The following is a 16,612-nucleotide window of genomic DNA, read 5'->3' on the forward strand; positions in this document are numbered from 1 at the left end:
GCAGTGCAGTCTATTGGCCTTGGCATGAGGTCTTGGCTCAGTCTCACAATAACATTATCCATATACCTACTAATTCTTTGGGAGCGATCTTATGAGATGATGGGACATCGCAGTAACAGGTAACTGGTTACTTTCAGAACTGCTGAGCAGTCAGAAGCGTATGTTTTGAACTAACAACTCTGAATTGTATTTCAAATGGAATTTTATTCTGCAACAAGTGTACAAAAACATGCAGTTTTAAACACATTAATTCACTTACAGTTCTGTTCTCAGTTTAAAACCATTAACGGAAAGAACATTCATGTTGGGATTGGTCCTGCCTTGGGCAGGGGGCTGGACTTGATGACCTCCTGACGTCTCTTCCAGCTCTATGATTCCAATTTCAAAACACATTCACCTGTGAAAGCCACAGTTGGTGGAGGAGAAACTATGATTGTCTTTAATGTCCCCCAGGCTGTACACGTAGGGGATACTGCAGCAACCCCTGGTGTCATTTGGACAGCTGAGGGGGTAGGGAGAGGTCCTCATAGTGAGTTCTCAATGAGCTGTAGAGGGAGGCACACCTGAGACACTTGCACCGGCAGGTCCACCAGAGTCTGTGGCATCTGTTTGCTATCTGGGAAGCCCCATTCTGTCCTGGTGCATCTTCCTCTCCTGCTGGAACTTCTTGGCCTCTCTTCTTTCCCCAAGGGGTTCACAGTGTTCATCCTCCAGGTCCTGTGCTCACAGTCTGATGCAGCATGGGCTTGCAGGATCTCACTGAACTGGTCATCTGGAGTCCTCTTCTTCCTCTTTATCTGGATGGTGTGAAGGCGAGATCCAACGGCCATAGTGGCAGCAGCTGCAGATAAAGACAGAGGCACCACTGTCAGCATATTCGCTACAGAAAGTGAAATTTAAGATGCTGAATTCAATGTCCTTGCTCCTCTAAAGCAGCAGTTCCCAACCTTTTCCAGATGGGGACCCATTCTGACAATTCAGGAAGACTTGTTGACCCAAGGCAATTCAAAAATGGGGGGGAGTGAAGAGGGCAGAGCCACCTGGGGAGACACTTGGTGACCCTTTTGAAATGTAATGGCAAACCATATTTGGGTCGCAACCCATAGGTTGGGAAACCCTGCCCTAAAGTTGTAAGCACTGTCTTCTTTCTTCTTCTTGGGATTGCTTGTGCCTGGCACCAGCCGCAGCAGCAGACATGGAGGTATGGCCCCCTGGAGGCTGGAGAAAAGAGGAGGGAATTGCTTAGTTGCATGATTCTAGTAGCATAGGGCAATGGTGATATGTTTTCCACAGGCACTGGTGGTACCAGCTAAAAAGCTGACCTTGCTCCTGAGAGTAACAAAGGTAGAGAAAGCCAGGCTCACTGGCAGGAACGGGCAAAGGATGGCAGTTGCCCTGGGGCCTGGCGATTCAAAGGGACATGGGTTCCTGGCTGCTTCTGCAGCAACAGCAGCAGCCACAGCTCCCGGCTTTTTTAATCGTCGCTGAAGCACCATGCCATGTGCTCCAGGTGGCTCTGATGGCCGGGGGAGGGTGTGGCTTGGAGCACTGGCTGCCCCAGTCCCGCCCATTCTGGGAGCATGGAGCTGGGGATCCCTCCACTTTCATCAGGGGCCTGCGGGGTTGTCAGCTCCCCTGGAGAAAGCCCAGCTGCTGCTGGCATCCTGGGATCACTAGGCCCATATGCTGCTAGTCTGTGTACTGCAGTGGGACCTGCTGAAGTTATTGGCAAGTGGAAATGGGAAAGTGCCCCGAAGAGGAGGAAATAAGGTCGCCCTCCCTACAAACCTTTGGCAGAGCACTGCAGAGTACCTCCATGGAAGTTTCATTAAGATCTCTCAGGAGGATTCCAGGGACATCCCACATACGTAAATTACACAACATGCCCTTCTCTCCAGTACCTCCATCTAGAGGGGAATGGGGAGAAGACAGCAACTCTGCCTCTCCTTGCTCCGAGAAACACTGAAAAGTCCAAAGTTGTGGTCTGCTATTTTGGGTGACTGAAAACTTATCTATGTGTTTATCTGAGGTTTCATCTTCTGCACTGGGCTGGCCTATGCTTGACTGGCTGAACTGTGATGGAATAAAAAAATCCTAATTTGTTGTGCAGCTGGATTCCAACCCCTTCCCAACATCTCTGCCTCCTCTTCCTACTGTTCCTACCATTCCTTGGTCAGAAGTTGCCTCCTCATCCACCTCCTCCCTGTTTACAGCAGGGGCCTGCAATCTGTGGTGCTGGGTGGGAGGAGCCTCCAGTGCGTACAGCATGCAGCTCTTTTTAAAAGTGGTAGAGGCCTGTGGCTCAGCACCAGATCAGTTGTTGGACTCCCTGGCATGCTTGCTGCAGCCCCTTGGCTTTCCAGCAGCACTGCTGCTGATATACCTCCACTTTTCCTACATCCCCCAAGCAATCTGCTCAGAGATGTCGATGTTTCTAGGATTGCTCTGGAGTTCTGCCTTCACAGCCTCTTTTCTCCACAGGCCCAGGAGATCCAATATCTCTCAACTACACGCAGGAGAGCATCTGGAGCAAGTAGCCAGCACAGTCAGCTGGACAGCTGCACTCAGTGGAACACTACAAGGAGCGCTCTCCAGCTTGGGCAGTCAAGAAAAAGGAGTTTCAAAAATTTCCAGGATTTTGAAGGGGACAGAGGGTTTTGGTCCTGTTGAGGGGCGACCTACTCATGGAAGCCTCTCAGGTTTAATCCCTTTAATGGTGCAACTTGGCCTTCCATAGGCCCGTTTTCAAGACTCTCCAATGGTCTCAGTCGGTACCTCTAATCTCCGTACTCAGGGTAGAATGGTTCAAGGGCTCAAGTCTGTACCCAAGTCATCTCTGCTAGGGGTAGTACGGCCTAGTGGCCAGAATCCATTCACAAGTCTCCTCTAATAGGAGTAATACAGACTAGTGGTCAGAGTCTATACACCCATCTCCTCTAATAGGAGCAATATGGCCCACAGGCCTAGTCCAGAGGCCTGTAGAGAAAACTTCACCCACATGGGCTAGCTACTGAGGGGGTAAGGGCCTGGGCCCTCCTACTCCACCCGGTCCCAGCCCAGGGCCCTGTTGGCAGCAGTACAGACTATTTCCCGCTCAGTGGGGAATCCTGCTGTAACATGCTGAGCACACAGAGAACAAATCCCCGCCCTGGTCTACTTCCTACCGTTCCTTGGCTGCTGCTGTGTGGTCTGGTGGCATCTGCGCCTCTGGATCCAGAGCTATCTCAGAACTTCCTTCCCCTTCCGCAGCCAGCCCAGACTGACCTGCTCCAGGGGCCTTTACAGTCTGCCTCCACTTGGTGCATGCCCAGCAGGGCTGTGGAGGCGGGGCTCCCTCAGCCAGCTAGGCCAAGGCAACTCCCTGAGCTTCAGTGCAGGGTTGATACCCCCGTCACAGGTCTCCATAAGCCCTGGGCAGTGGAATTCACAGTGGAGGCCATCGCAGTCAGCGTCAACATAAGTAATTAAATTTCTTCACTGGCACTGCATCTGTCTAAATTCATCAACCATAGCTCTACACCACTTGGGGAGGGCTTATGCCACGTCAGAGTTAGGGAGCACTTGCATGGGTGGGGGGCAAATTTAAGTGTATGCACATACACATTAGGGCAACATAAGCTGCCTTGCGTCAACATAGTTTAGACAAGGCCTCAGAAAGCTGTTTCCTGGGAGAAATGAAGCACAGCAGCAGGAGGCCATGAAGGCCAGGCATATTCCTTCAGAGATGGCAAAGGTAAGTGAACGTGTAACCCATGTCTGTTTGGTGTTGCACTCTGTCCCACTTTAGTGGCAGCTAGACCATCTAGCTCAATGGTTCTCAACCTGCTGTCCACTTGCAACCCAATCAGCATCCAGATGTGTGCCATGTGACATCCTCAGGCCCATACAGGCAGCATATATATATTTGTTGTGTGGGCTCACAACAGAGAGCTGCATATGCAGCCCCTATGGAAAATAGGTGGAGAACCACTGAACTAGAGATTGAGTATATTCCAGCCTTAGTTCAGAGCAGGTGGCCTATGCAGTAGAGGCTCATACACTAAGGTCCCAGGTTCAATTGCCTTGATTTTATAAGCATCCGGCTTCCATGACTGAAGTTATCAAAGTGTCTTTTGCAGAAGACACTCAGTCAGCTCTCCTAAATAGTTCTATAGTAAACCATAGCGCACACACATGACCTGGAAAACTACTGCCCTTTTCCCTTCCTCTTTTCTAGAGAAAGTGATGGTGACTAATAACATCTGTCCTCTTACTATTCTGGATTCTTCAAGGCTGAGACATGGCATAGGGACAGTACTACTAGTCTTAGTCTTGGATAATCCTCTGTGCTTCTGCTAGATCAATAGTGTTTCCATTATGGAGCCAGGAGATGCATACTAGACTTAGCAAGAATAAAGGACAAACACTTTTCTGGATCAACCTTATTCCTTTCTGGGAATTCTCAGAAAATATTAAGTGTACTGCTCCTTCACAAGGCCAATCACTTGTAGAAAACCACAAGGATTGGGATTCATTTCTCTTCAACAGACAACATGAGGCCACTTAGAAACATCAGGAGATGTTAGATTCCATTGCTAGCAGTATGCAAAAAGATGTACAGCTGACTTTTCCCCTCAAGAAAAGGGATCTTTTTCATCCCTAAGAGCCACTGGTTGGAAGAAATTAGCTTGATGCATGAAAAGTAGCTGTCTTACATTCAGACACTAAAAAACAAAACAGAGTAGTAGAAAGACAAACTTCAAGGACCTTATTGATAAAGGCTCCAGTTTTCCAAGCTGGCTTGTGTGGAGCTTATTGACTTCGACAGAGTTTTGTGAGGGCACAGAGATTGTGGTCATAGTAATCTCACCAGCAAGGGCTCTCTGCTTGTACACATAAGCATTTGTCTCAAGGGTATCCTAGATTTGTCACTGCGCCTAGATACATAGTAGAACAGTGGAAAGAAACACTATTTTCTCTCTCTCTTACCAGGAAGTGGGGCTTTTCTTCTCAGATAAGGATCTTTTGTAGTGCTCAAAGAATTCCTCTCCTCTAGAGCTTCAGAGGGGTAGCCAAGTTAGTCTGTAACTGGAAAAACAAAGAATAGTCTAGCACAGATGCTTCCAACCTTTTTAACCACAAGATCACTTTTTCAATATAAGTGCAATGTATGATCTACCTCAAACCCAAGTACCCTCTCCCCACTTCTTTCTTGCCCCTTCTTTGAGGCCCTACTCACTCTGTCCTCATTCTTCCCCCATCCTGACTCACTTTCACCAGGCTGGAGTAGGGGGTTGGGGTATGTTACTGGAGACCACCCAGGGTTACATTAGCATGGGTTTATTGTTAAACTAAAGAAGACAGAGCTGCCTCTAAAGGCATAAACTAAAAACGGGACCAGCTATCTCTCTCACACACAAACACACATCTTCATTCATTCATTCACATTCATTCCTACCCTCAGGCACTCACACACTTACATAGGCATATGGGTTGCAGAAGGAGCCAAGACATGTAGATTCTGGAGGGTCTGTCTGCTGATCATGGCTGGGGAGCTGGTCAAGAAAGAAACTGGCTGCTTCTTCTCAGAAAGAAATAGAGTTTCTGCCATGTGCTCTCTCCTTTTACAGCCTCTCTCCAACTTACAAACTGGTTATGGACCAAGCAATTGGTTGTAACTTGGTTCATTCGTAAGTTGGACCGCATTGAGTTCCACGCGACTGCGCTGTTCATAAGCGCAGATCGCATTTGTAACTCGGGGTCTGCCATTTACGACAGCTTTGGTTGTAACTGTGAACGGTCGTAAGTTGACCGTTCGCATCTCAGAGACCGGCTCTATCGCCTTTGTGCAACCCCTGTGACTCATCCACACTTGTCACCAAGGAGCATGCCAGACTTCCCTTGATCCAGTAGAGCAGCAGTCTCCTTAAATGGTCTGATGACTCATCACAGTAAATCTTCTCACACACACACCCCCGTCCTCAGGGGAGAATGCAATTTAAGCAAGTTACAAGCAAAGCTGCTGAGAGTTACAAAGTTGCAAGTTTTTACAAAGATTACAGAGTTGCAAGGTTTAAGATCATAAGGAGTTGCAGAGTTTAAAAAGCAATGCAGTTGAAACAATTACACAGCTTCAAAGAATTATTTACAAATCAATAGGGGACTTAGAAAACAACTCCCCTCTCCCCCAGCAGTGCAGTCAGCAGGAGGTTTTTGATAGTCTCTAAGTCGTGTGTTGGCAGGACCTTACAGTTTAGTGTATTTCCAGAAAATCCATGTGTAATAGCTTGGGTGGAGGCTTTTATGCAATAGGGTTCAGGTTCTGGTCTTGGCCCAAGGGGTTGGGAGTGTGAAAGGGCCACTGGACTTAGCCCAGGGTGGGGGAATTGGGGCCCAGGAGGGGGTTCAGGGTGCAAGCTCTGGGAAGGAGTTTAGATGCAGGGGGACTCACGTCTGGGGCAGGAGGTTGGGTGTAGAAAGAGGTTCAGGGCTGGAACAGGGGTTCAGGAAGCAGGCTCTTGATGGGGCACTGTTAAACTGAGATGGCTTCAGGGTGGTGGAGCAGTGGGGTTAAGGCAGACTTACTCCTGCGCTGGCCCTGCACCACTCCTGAAAGCAGCTGCGTGTACAGCAATGGCTCCATGGCACCCTGTGCTGCCCCTCATCTAGAGGCATGGAGCCCACAGCTTCTACTGGCCACGGTTCCCTGTTATTGATCAATGGGAGCTGCAGGTGCAGTGTCTGCAGGCAAGGACAGCATGTGGAGCCCTCCTACTCTATCTTTCTCAGGGGCTGCAGGGACATGCCAGTCACTTCCAGGAGCAGCAATTACCACAGGGATAAGAGAAGGTTACTCATCTTGCTGTAACTGACTTTCTTCAAGATGAGCATCCCTGGGGGTGCTCCACAGTAGTTGTAGGTGTGTCCCAAAGCCTCAGAGTGGATTTTTGATAGCAGTGCACTGGGGCCATTCATGCACAGCGTGTGGTGCACGTGGGGGGCCCCGCATCATCACACGTGTGCAGCCACTCTCCCTTCAGTTCCTTCTCTATCTAGAACCCTGCGTAGGAGAGGCTTTTCCCCCCCTTGAAGTAGAGGGGTGGAAGGGAGGGTAGTGGAGCAACCCCAGGGACGCTCATCTCGAAGAACATCAATTACAGCAAGGTGAGTAACCTCCTCTTCTTCTTCAAGAGACGTCCCTGGGAGTGCTCCACAGTAGGTGACTGCAGAGTAATTTGTGTTAAGGAGGTAGGGACTTCAGATCAGGTAGGTACGCTGTTTGCAGTACGGCTTTTGCTTCTCTTGTGTACTGGAGAGGCCTGGAGGAAAGTGCATAGTGCTTCACAATAGTGTGTTCTGATGCCCATGTAGTGGCAGCACATATGTCATTTATGGGAACCTTCCTCAGGTAAGCGACCAAGGTGGCAACCACTCTAGTTGAGTGTGTCCAGATTGAGATAGGTGGTGATAGATGACTGAGCAAATAGCACAAGGAGATAAGTCAGGAATCCAATGCGATAATATGTGACTTCCTTTGTTGCATTCAGCAATGGAAACTATGAGTCGTGATGATCTGAAGGATTTTCTTCTGTGGATGTAGAAGGAGAGCACCCTTCGGACATTGAGAGTATGCATCTGTGCCGCAAAGGCATTGACGTGAGGCTTTAGGAAGAATACAGGTAAGTGTATCATTTGGTTTAGGTGAAAGAGGGAACACATCTTTGGTAGAAACTTGGGGTACAGTCGTAAAGAGACTTTGTCCTTAAAAAAGATGGTAAACAGTGAGTCCGCCATTAGGGTGGCCATATCACCTACTCTACAAGCTGATGTTATTGCAACTAGGAATGCCATTTTTAGAGTTAAATGGAGTAGAGAGCATGTGGCCATGGGTTCGAATGGAAGTTTCATGAGCGTTGTCAGTATCAAGTGTAGATCCCATGGTTCCAGGGGAGTGTTAATGTTGGGTTATGGGGCTTGTAGGCCTTTTAGAAAGTGCTTAGTTATAGGATATGCAAACACTGTGGTGTCATAACTGGTATGTGAAAGGTTGTTATTGCTGCAAGATGGACTCTGAGCTCAGGGAAAGTTGTGATTGCTTGAGATGTAGTAGGTAATCGAGGATTGTAGGAAGAGGTGCATACTGTGGTGATACATTGCGGGAGGCTTCCCAATGTGCAAAATGAGTCCACTTATTAATATATGTCTTTCTAGTTGTAGGGGCCCTGCTGTGTAAGAGGATGTTTCACACCTGTTGTGAACATTGGAATTCTATGCCTGTGAACCATTGAGGTACCATGCTTTGAAGTAAAAAGTAAGAAATTGAGGGTGAGGAGTATTGTTTCCTATTTGGGATAATATGGTTGGACTGTGTGGAAGGGAATTTGGGCGATATCAGGCCATTCTGTTCAGGAGGGGAAACCAGGGTTGTCAGGGCTAGCAAGATGCTATTAAGATCACTCTCACTTTGTCCCTCCGTATCTTGATGAGCACTCTGTTGAGGAGAGGAAGGGGAAGGGAATGTGTAGAGCAACAGCGCATCCCATTTGAAGATGAGAACATCTCTGAGAGAGTGTTTCCCCATGACAGCCCTGGAGCAGTACAGTGGGCATTTCTTGTTCGTGTTGGTGGTGAATAAATCTATGTGGGGTTGTCCCCAACATGTGACTATATCCACCAGGACTGAACGGCCGATTTCCCACTCGTGGTCTTGGAGTAGAGTTCTGCTGTGGGTGTCCGCTGTTGTATTTAGGACACAGGGGAGGTTGCAGGCACTGATGGACATGCTGTAGGTGAGGCACCAGTTCCAGAGTGTTATGGCTTCCTTGCTGAGAACCTGGGATCTTGCCCCTCCCTGCCTGTTTATATAAAGCATACAGGCTGTATTGTCCATATATATTCTGACATGGGTTCCAGTGATGTGGAGAAGGAAGTGCTGGCATGCCAGCCATGCAGCCCTGAGTTCAAGGAGACTGATGTGTAGTGTCCTTTCTGTTATAGTCCATAGGCTTTGGGTTGTAAGTTCTCTCATGTGCACTCCCCAATCAATGAGAGAGGCGTCTGTGGTTAGAACCACTGTGGGTTCTGGGTTTTGAAAAGGTATGCCCCTGCAAAGGTTGCACGGTTTTGACCACCATAGTAATGATCTCTTTACTACGTCTGGAACTGACAGCGTTTTGGTCATCAGGTGGATGTTGGGTTTGTAGGCAAGTCTGAACCATCCCTGAATACACTTCATGAATAGGTGTGCGTTGGGGACCACAAGGTTGCAAGATGCCATATGACCCAGCAGTTGTAGACAGTTGTGGGCTGTGACAAGTGGCATTATGCAGAGCGAATGAGCTAGGTGGCTGATCCTGAGGAACCTGTTTGGAGGTAGGGAGGCCATGGCTGCGGTGGAGTCAAGATGGGCCCCAATTAATTGAATCGACTGGATGGGTGTGAGCACTGACTTGCTCTCATTTATCAGAAGTCCTAGTGATTGGAAACAGAGTTGGACCAGATAGGTACAGTGGTAAGAGTCGTGTCTGATTCTTGCTTTGATGAGGCAATTGTCAAGGTACAGATAAATGGTGATGCCACACTTCCTGAGGTGGGTTGTGATCATGAAAACCCATGGTGCCATGGAGAGTCCGAAGGGTAGGACTGTATATTGGTAGTGTTGTGAATCTAGGGTAAAACAAAGAAAATGTCTATGAGCAGGTCATATGGACACATGAAAATATGCGTCTTGTACATCGAGAGATGAAAACCAGTCACCGAGCTCCAGAGCGGGGATAATGGTGGCTACTGTGACCATTTTGAATTTTTGTCTTTTGACGAATTTGTTTAGGGCCCTCAAGTCAAGAATTGGGCACCAGCCACCAGTTTTTTTCTGGATGAGGAAGTAATGAGAGTAGAAGCCAGTCCTCTGAAACTCCGGCGGAACTGGTTCTATGGCTCCTAATTGTAGTAGGTGATCTACCTCTTGTTGAAGTATGATCTTGTGAGAGGGGTCCCTGAAGAGGAGGTGGGTGGGACGGCAGAAGAGAGAGGAAGGGGTGGTGTATCAGAAGAAAATTGTCTGTATCACCCACTTGTCGGATGTGATGGTGTGCCATTTGTCAAGAAATGGTAGTAGGCTGTAAGTGTAGGGTTTGGTAGTATTTGGGAACTCTGGAGGAGGTAGTATGGTTTTCAGTCTCTCGATGAACAACTCAAATTTGCTTATTTGGTTGGAGTGAGCAGTTAGAGATATTAGTTTGGGGTCGTCAATGCTGTTGTCTATTACAGCCGCACTGCTGGTATGGCAGGTGATCTTGCCTTTTCATAGTGATATGTGGGCATGTTGGCCTCTGGTACAGTTGATATCTGTATTGCCTTCTCCTTGTTACATGTGTCTGGATCCCCAGAGAGTGTAAGGTTGCCCTGGAGTCTTTCATTGAGTGGAGGACCTTGTTGGTTTTTGATGAAAAGAGCTTCTCTCCTTCAAATGGCAGGTCTTCCATTGACAGTTGGATTTCTCAAGGGAAGGCAGACGAATTGAACCATGAGGTTCATTGCATGACAACTGACATGGCTATTGTTCTTAAGCCATATCAGCTGCATTCAAGGCAGCCTGAAGGGCTGTGCATGATATTGCCTGACCCTCTGAGACAATTGCTCTGAATTATATCTTATTGTTTAGTATATCGTCAATAAAGGCGTTAAACTTTGCGTAATTATTGAAATTGTATTTACTGAGTGCAGCGAGTTGGCTACTCTCATTTGTACACATGGCTGATGTGTACACTTTCTTCCCAAGTGAATCAAGTCTTTTATTGTCCTTGTCAGATGGTGTGGAGCGGTTTTGTTGCTTATTTCTTTGCTGAGCCGCATCCACTACCAGTGAGTTCAGTGGTGGGTGAGTGAACAAAAATTCTGAACCCTTAGGTGGGACATAATACTTGAGATCTGCCTTTTTACAGGTAGGTGGAATTGAGGAAGAGGTTTGCCACAGAGTTTTGACAGGTTCCAGTATGGCCGAGTTAATTGGCAAGGCAATTTTTGCAGAAGGTATCGCTTGGAGGATATTTGTGAAGTCATGTTGCGTGTCATGTACTTCCTCCATGGAAATGTTCAAATTGGTTGCAACTCTCTTAGGCTACGTCTAGACTAGAGGCTTCTTCCAGAAGACACTTTTTTGGAAGGGATCTTCAAAAAAAACTTCCGAAAGAGAGCATCTGCACTATAAAAGTGCATTGAAAAACCCTTCTGGGTTTGCAAGCCAAGAAAATTTAAGCAACTGACCATTCATCTATACTATTATAAAAAGAGAGGTGTCCATCACATCATCTGTCACAGAGACTATACCATCTCTGTCTTTGCCAGTAGAATTCTTTTGTGTTGGTGGAGTTAATGTAAAAGGTCTGTAGTGGATCAGTGATTTCAGCTCTATGTTCCTTGACTGTGGTTAGTATCTTTTGTTATAGCATCTGATCTGTTGTATATCTCCCCTTTGTTCTGACAGACTTGCCTAAAACTTTGGTGTCTGGGGCTGACTGCAGGCTTCCTTTGGAAGAAGCTTTTCCAGAAGAGATCTTCCAAAAAAACTTCTTCCAAAAGAGAGCGTCCACATTGTAAAAGTGCATCAAAAAAGTGATCTGCTTTTTTGAAAGACAGCATCCAGACTGAATGGACACTCTCTCACATGTAAGCTGTGATTGCTATGGATGAAATGGCCACCACAGCACCTATGCTTTTTCCTCTTTCCTCTTCTTCTGAAAGAACTCCCTTTTCCCAGTCCACACACGCCTTTTTGTGAAAGAGTTCTTTTGGAAAAAAGCTTCTTCCTCATAGAATGAGGATTACCAGTGCTGGAAAAAACCCTCTGTTCTTTCAATTTTCTTGCAGAAGAACGCAATTGCAGTGTGGACGTTCCTCAAGTTTTGTCGGAAAAACAATCAATTTTCTGACACAACTGTAGTGTAGACATACCCTTAAAGAGGTCCTGGAAAGAAAAGAAATCCAGGGTGGTTGCTGAGGATGGTGTCATGATGGCCTCGTCCATCACAGATGGTGAGTTCATGTCAAGTAATGCCTCTGGACCCGAATTCAGGGAATGATATTCGTCAACTTCATTTCATCTCCTCCCTTTTTGAGGGGATTGGGTTAGAGGACAAAGTGCTTTTGCTGTGTACTTCATCTTGTATGGTCTCTTCTTGTGTTGTTGAGGCCATAGGTTCCAAAATTGCCATTGGGGCAGGGGGTAGGGCGTTGGTGGTGGCATCCATTGATATGGTGTCCAGGGAGCCATGGCAGCTTTAGTGAAGTCAGGCTCATCAGAGTGAAACGACTGCCCTGATGCCTTTGTGTGTGGGGATAGCTGTGGTGAGAGAACCCCTAGGTCATCATCCCCAGCAAGGGGAAGGTGATGCTGTGTAATTGGATCATGGTGAATAAGGTGGTTTGTCATTACTCAAAAATGGGGAATTAAGGGTAAAAGATCACAAGGTCTCTGCTCCCTGTAGCTGATAATAGGAGTGCGAGGCACCGAAGGTGCCCTTGCTATAAAACAACGTTTCCCAAACTATGGGCCGTGGCCTGGTACCAGGCCACGGGAAAACAAATACCAGGCCGCAGCATGGCTGCCAGGAGGGGAGCAGAGCGGGGCGGGCTGGGAGGAGCCGGGAAGCAGGGCTGGGAGCGGCGGGTCTGTCCCACAGAGATCTGGGTGAGTGGGTGGCGAAAGCAGGGCTGGGGACAGCGGGGCTGTTCTGCGGAGATCCGGGCGGTGAAAGCAGGTCTGGGGGAGTGGGGCTGTCCCATGGAGATCCGGGCATGTGGGCGGGCAGGTGGCGGAAGCAGGGTTGGGGGCAGCAGGTCTGTCCAGCGGCGGAGATCGGAGAGGGCAGGCAGCGGAACCAGGGCTGCACTGGGGGAGGGGGACCTGGCTGGGGGAGATCAGGAGAAGGAGGATGGGAGAATCAGCTGCTGGAAGCAGGGCTGGACAGGGGCAGAGGGGCTGGTGGGGGGGGTCATCGGGAGAGTGGGGGAGATTGGTGGAGGGCGGGGGGAACCAGCTGCTGGAAGCAGGGCTGGACTGGGGAGATTGGGAAGAGAAAGAGGGGGGAGTAGGACTGACCTGAGCACAGGCAGACCCTGCAGACCCTGGCAGATGAGTGAGTCTGGCCGGGGATTCCATTTTGCCCCCTCCCTCCCCCACATACCTTCCCTGGAGTAGTTGCGAACTGCCTGGCAGGTAGACACACTCAGACAGTGTGAGCATATCTACCAGCCAGGCAGCTAAGGACGAATACACCTAATTATAATAAAACATACCTAATTAGAAAATAACAGGCATTTTATATGCCTGGTAATTTCTCAATTTCTTTTCCAGACAAAACCTTCAAATACCAGACTGTCCAGTACAAAACCGGACACCTGGCAATTCTACCCTTCCTTGCACCCTCCCTCTTAGCCAGATACCCTATCCCCAGTCTGCTCCTGCTCCCGCCTCCTGAAGTGCTCATGTGGTGCCGGGTCTCAGTGCAAAGCTTTGTGAGGCAGGTATGATGTGGCCTGTAGCCTCTGGTTGGACACCCTGTGTGGCGCTTTTATAATGAGTTCAGACTGCATCTGGAGTACCCGGTTTATCATAGATACCGAGGAGTGACTTGTCAGGATTAGCCGACTGCCTCTCAACTGAGCGCTGTTTCAGCGAGCACGGGTTTTGTGGAAGTGAGGTGGCCCGTTTCTTTGGGGGATTTAAGCATTTTATCCCTTTGTCCTTGGTGGTCTGCCTGGAGCCCAGGTCTGAGGAAGGGTGTTTGCCCTTGTCTGTGAGAATCATTTTTAAACGGAGGTCTCTGTCTCTCTGTGTACGTGCTTTTAATTTGCCGCAGTGTGGACAGTCCCGCTGGGAGTGGGAGTGCCCAAGGCACTTAACACATTTATCGTGGGCATCTGAGGCCAGCATAATATCATTGCAGTCTGTGCAGCATTTGAAGCCAGGTGAGCCCGTCTCGCGGTGATATTAATGAACGGCTAGAGGAGCCGGTTGAGGCGAATGGCGGGTTTTTTGAGGGGGGTTGTTTGTTTTTTCTTTTTTCTTCTTCTCTAACAACAACTAGGGAGAAAAAAAAACTTGGAATAAACTAATTATCTATCTAACGGTCTCTAGAAAGAATGAGGATTGAGGAGCACTGCAGAGGTCCCTCTGAAGCTGGGGACAGTATAAAGGAACTGAAGGGAAGGTGGCCACACACAGTGGTGGCCCGTCAATACAGATGAACTAGACGGTCACCTAGGGCGCCAAGATAAATGGCTGTTGAGGACTTTGGAGGTGGGGGCGCCAATCACGTCCTTCACCTAGGGTGCCAGTTGCCGGCAGCTCGTCTAGGGCCACTCCTGGCCACACATGCGCGATGATGCGGAGAGGCCCGAGCAAATCGTGCGCTGCACAAGTGCTGCCCTAATGCATTACTATCAAAAATCCACTCTGAAATGCTGGGACGCACCTACAGCTACTGTGGAGCACCCCCAGGGATGTCTCTCAAAGAGAATTACACCAGCCACAGCAGGTTAGGCATTTTAGAACTCACAACTCAAATAATTAAATTTAAGCATGAGAGAAATGAAAATTATGAAATGCACAGACCAGTCGAAACCAAAAGTAACACACTTTGCAAGCAATAAAAGAAGTAACAACAACCCGCCACGTGTGTGCTGGGTTGGGAAATGAGAGGGTGTGTTTGTGAGAATGACAGACACACACACAATGTGTGAGAGTCACAGAGATTTGTATTGCCAAGCTCCCTCCATCCCCTTCTCTCTGTGTGAAGATAAAGTACAGGAGTGGGGGGCAGGGGATAATTCTGACATCAGCACACCCCCCTCTTCTCCCTCCCACACCCAACAGGGGGCAGTTCCAAGACAGAAGGCAGGAGGAGCATGACAGTGGGTGGAAGGGCAACTGAAGTACCAACACTTGATAGCTTCCTGGCCAAGCCAGTTAGGATCACCTGTTAGAGGCTCCAAGATCTACTGGTAGATCCCAATAATAAAAGCTCATGATACTATCTACATGTTTTGTTAGTCTTTAAAGTGCTGCTAGACTATTCATTGTTTTTTACGTTTTTCCTCTCCTCTAGGTTATGCCATTTGGAATTGTCAGATATTACTCTTTTCTGAAAAGCACAACCCATGTGTCATGCAGAAGCCTGGCTTTCGTAACATGTTGGGTGAACACATCACACTGGTGTCCTGCACACACAGGTGGCTCCCTGTCTGCTTTCACACCCAGTGCAAAATCCCAATACACAAGACTTTCTGTGAGTCAGACCATCTCAGATCCACTGAGCCAAATGAATTCCATAGGGATACTATAGAAACCTTGAGAGGTTGTAGAATCTCCATCATTGGAAATAGTTAAGAGCAGGTTAGACAAACTTCTGTCAGGGATGATCAAGATGGTGCTTGATCCAGCCATCAGTGCAGGGGGCTGAACTGGATGACCTCTTCAGGTCCATTCTAGTGTTCTATGAGAAGTCCAGAGTATGGATCTAATGTTTGTCAGACTTTTCCATAGCCAGAGCCCTGCTGCTGAGTGGTTGTTTTTTTAAAAAAAACCAGACATCAGAATGAACAGAAATCTGAACATGCTGAGATAAAAATGCAAGACTCACCTTTTCATTACAGCATCTCTCATGGGCACATTCAGTGGAGATGGCAAGGGCTAAGAGAAGAACAGAAGAGAATACAGGAGAATGAAGTGGGAATTCTAGAATGAGGGATTGGACGAGAGCCAGCTTCCCTTCTGGACATACCATATAACTGTTGTGTTTGGAACTTACATACTATAAGGATAGACAGGTCATGCTATCTTCTCCTAGTGCTTTTCTATCCAGTACAGAATCAGGCTGTGCAGACAAGTACTGCCTCTCACACTTCTGTTTACTTAATTGTGGTTTTCAAAAGATGGAAAAATTCAATTGCCTGCTAAACTGGCAGCCTAAAAATCTACATGAGGTTGAAGTCTCAGACCTTTCTTTGGGGGGAGGGAGTGTACCTATGCTGAGCTGTGTGGCCAGGTGGGTGTGTTATCTGAAAAGTATTCAGCAAATTTAAAAAAAACCCTCTGAAATATAACACTATGAACCACTGAGAATACAAAATTTGTAAAAGTGTCTATCATGCACAACTCAGATATGGACCAATATAATGTAAGAAGTTCAATTAAATATTTTAGAACACCAGTGAATTGAGGGATTAGTTCAAATGAAAGCAAGTAACTGACAGCAATGGTCAGAGCAAGCATGGCTCAGATAGGCACTGTAGAAGTATTGTTACATGTCATGCCAAGTAACCCAAATCCTGACTAGTAACAGCTGTGCCATTCTTTTCCAAAATATCTCTTGCTATATGATGTATTCTGATGTTGCATGATGAACTGCTCTTATTCTCAGCAGTGTTCCACTATGTCAGTTTGTGGCTGTATATAGTAATGTACACTAGAGACGACAGGTTCCTAGCAGGTTTTCTTTGAGTTGCCAAGATAGAAAGTCAGCAAATTAAAATAATCCACTGGACCAAACTAGACTCAGTCACTAACTAAATATTTTTTCACACTGTTCAGAAGCAAAGCCACAAGACTTAGTTTTACATTTTAAGAAAACTC

At 47.6% G+C, this 16,612-nt stretch overlaps 1 long non-coding RNA gene across 1 annotated transcript in view; it reads right to left on the reverse strand.

The window, feature by feature from the left end:
* Positions 1–214: 214 nt before the first annotated feature.
* LOC112543757 (uncharacterized) overlaps positions 215–16,612 on the reverse strand; it is a 33,431-nt gene continuing 17,033 nt past the window's right edge. The window contains exons 2-4 of the long non-coding RNA XR_012906109.2: positions 15,621–15,670; positions 4,969–5,067; positions 215–841 (exon numbers count right to left, since the gene is read on the reverse strand). This is a non-coding gene — a long non-coding RNA (uncharacterized LOC112543757). The remainder of the gene's footprint in view (positions 842–4,968; positions 5,068–15,620; positions 15,671–16,612) is intronic.

The sequence above is a fragment of the Pelodiscus sinensis genome, chromosome 9, assembly GCF_052426305.1.
Source record: "Pelodiscus sinensis isolate ZL-2025 chromosome 9, ASM5242630v1, whole genome shotgun sequence".
Lineage (NCBI taxonomy): Eukaryota > Metazoa > Chordata > Testudines > Trionychidae > Pelodiscus > Pelodiscus sinensis.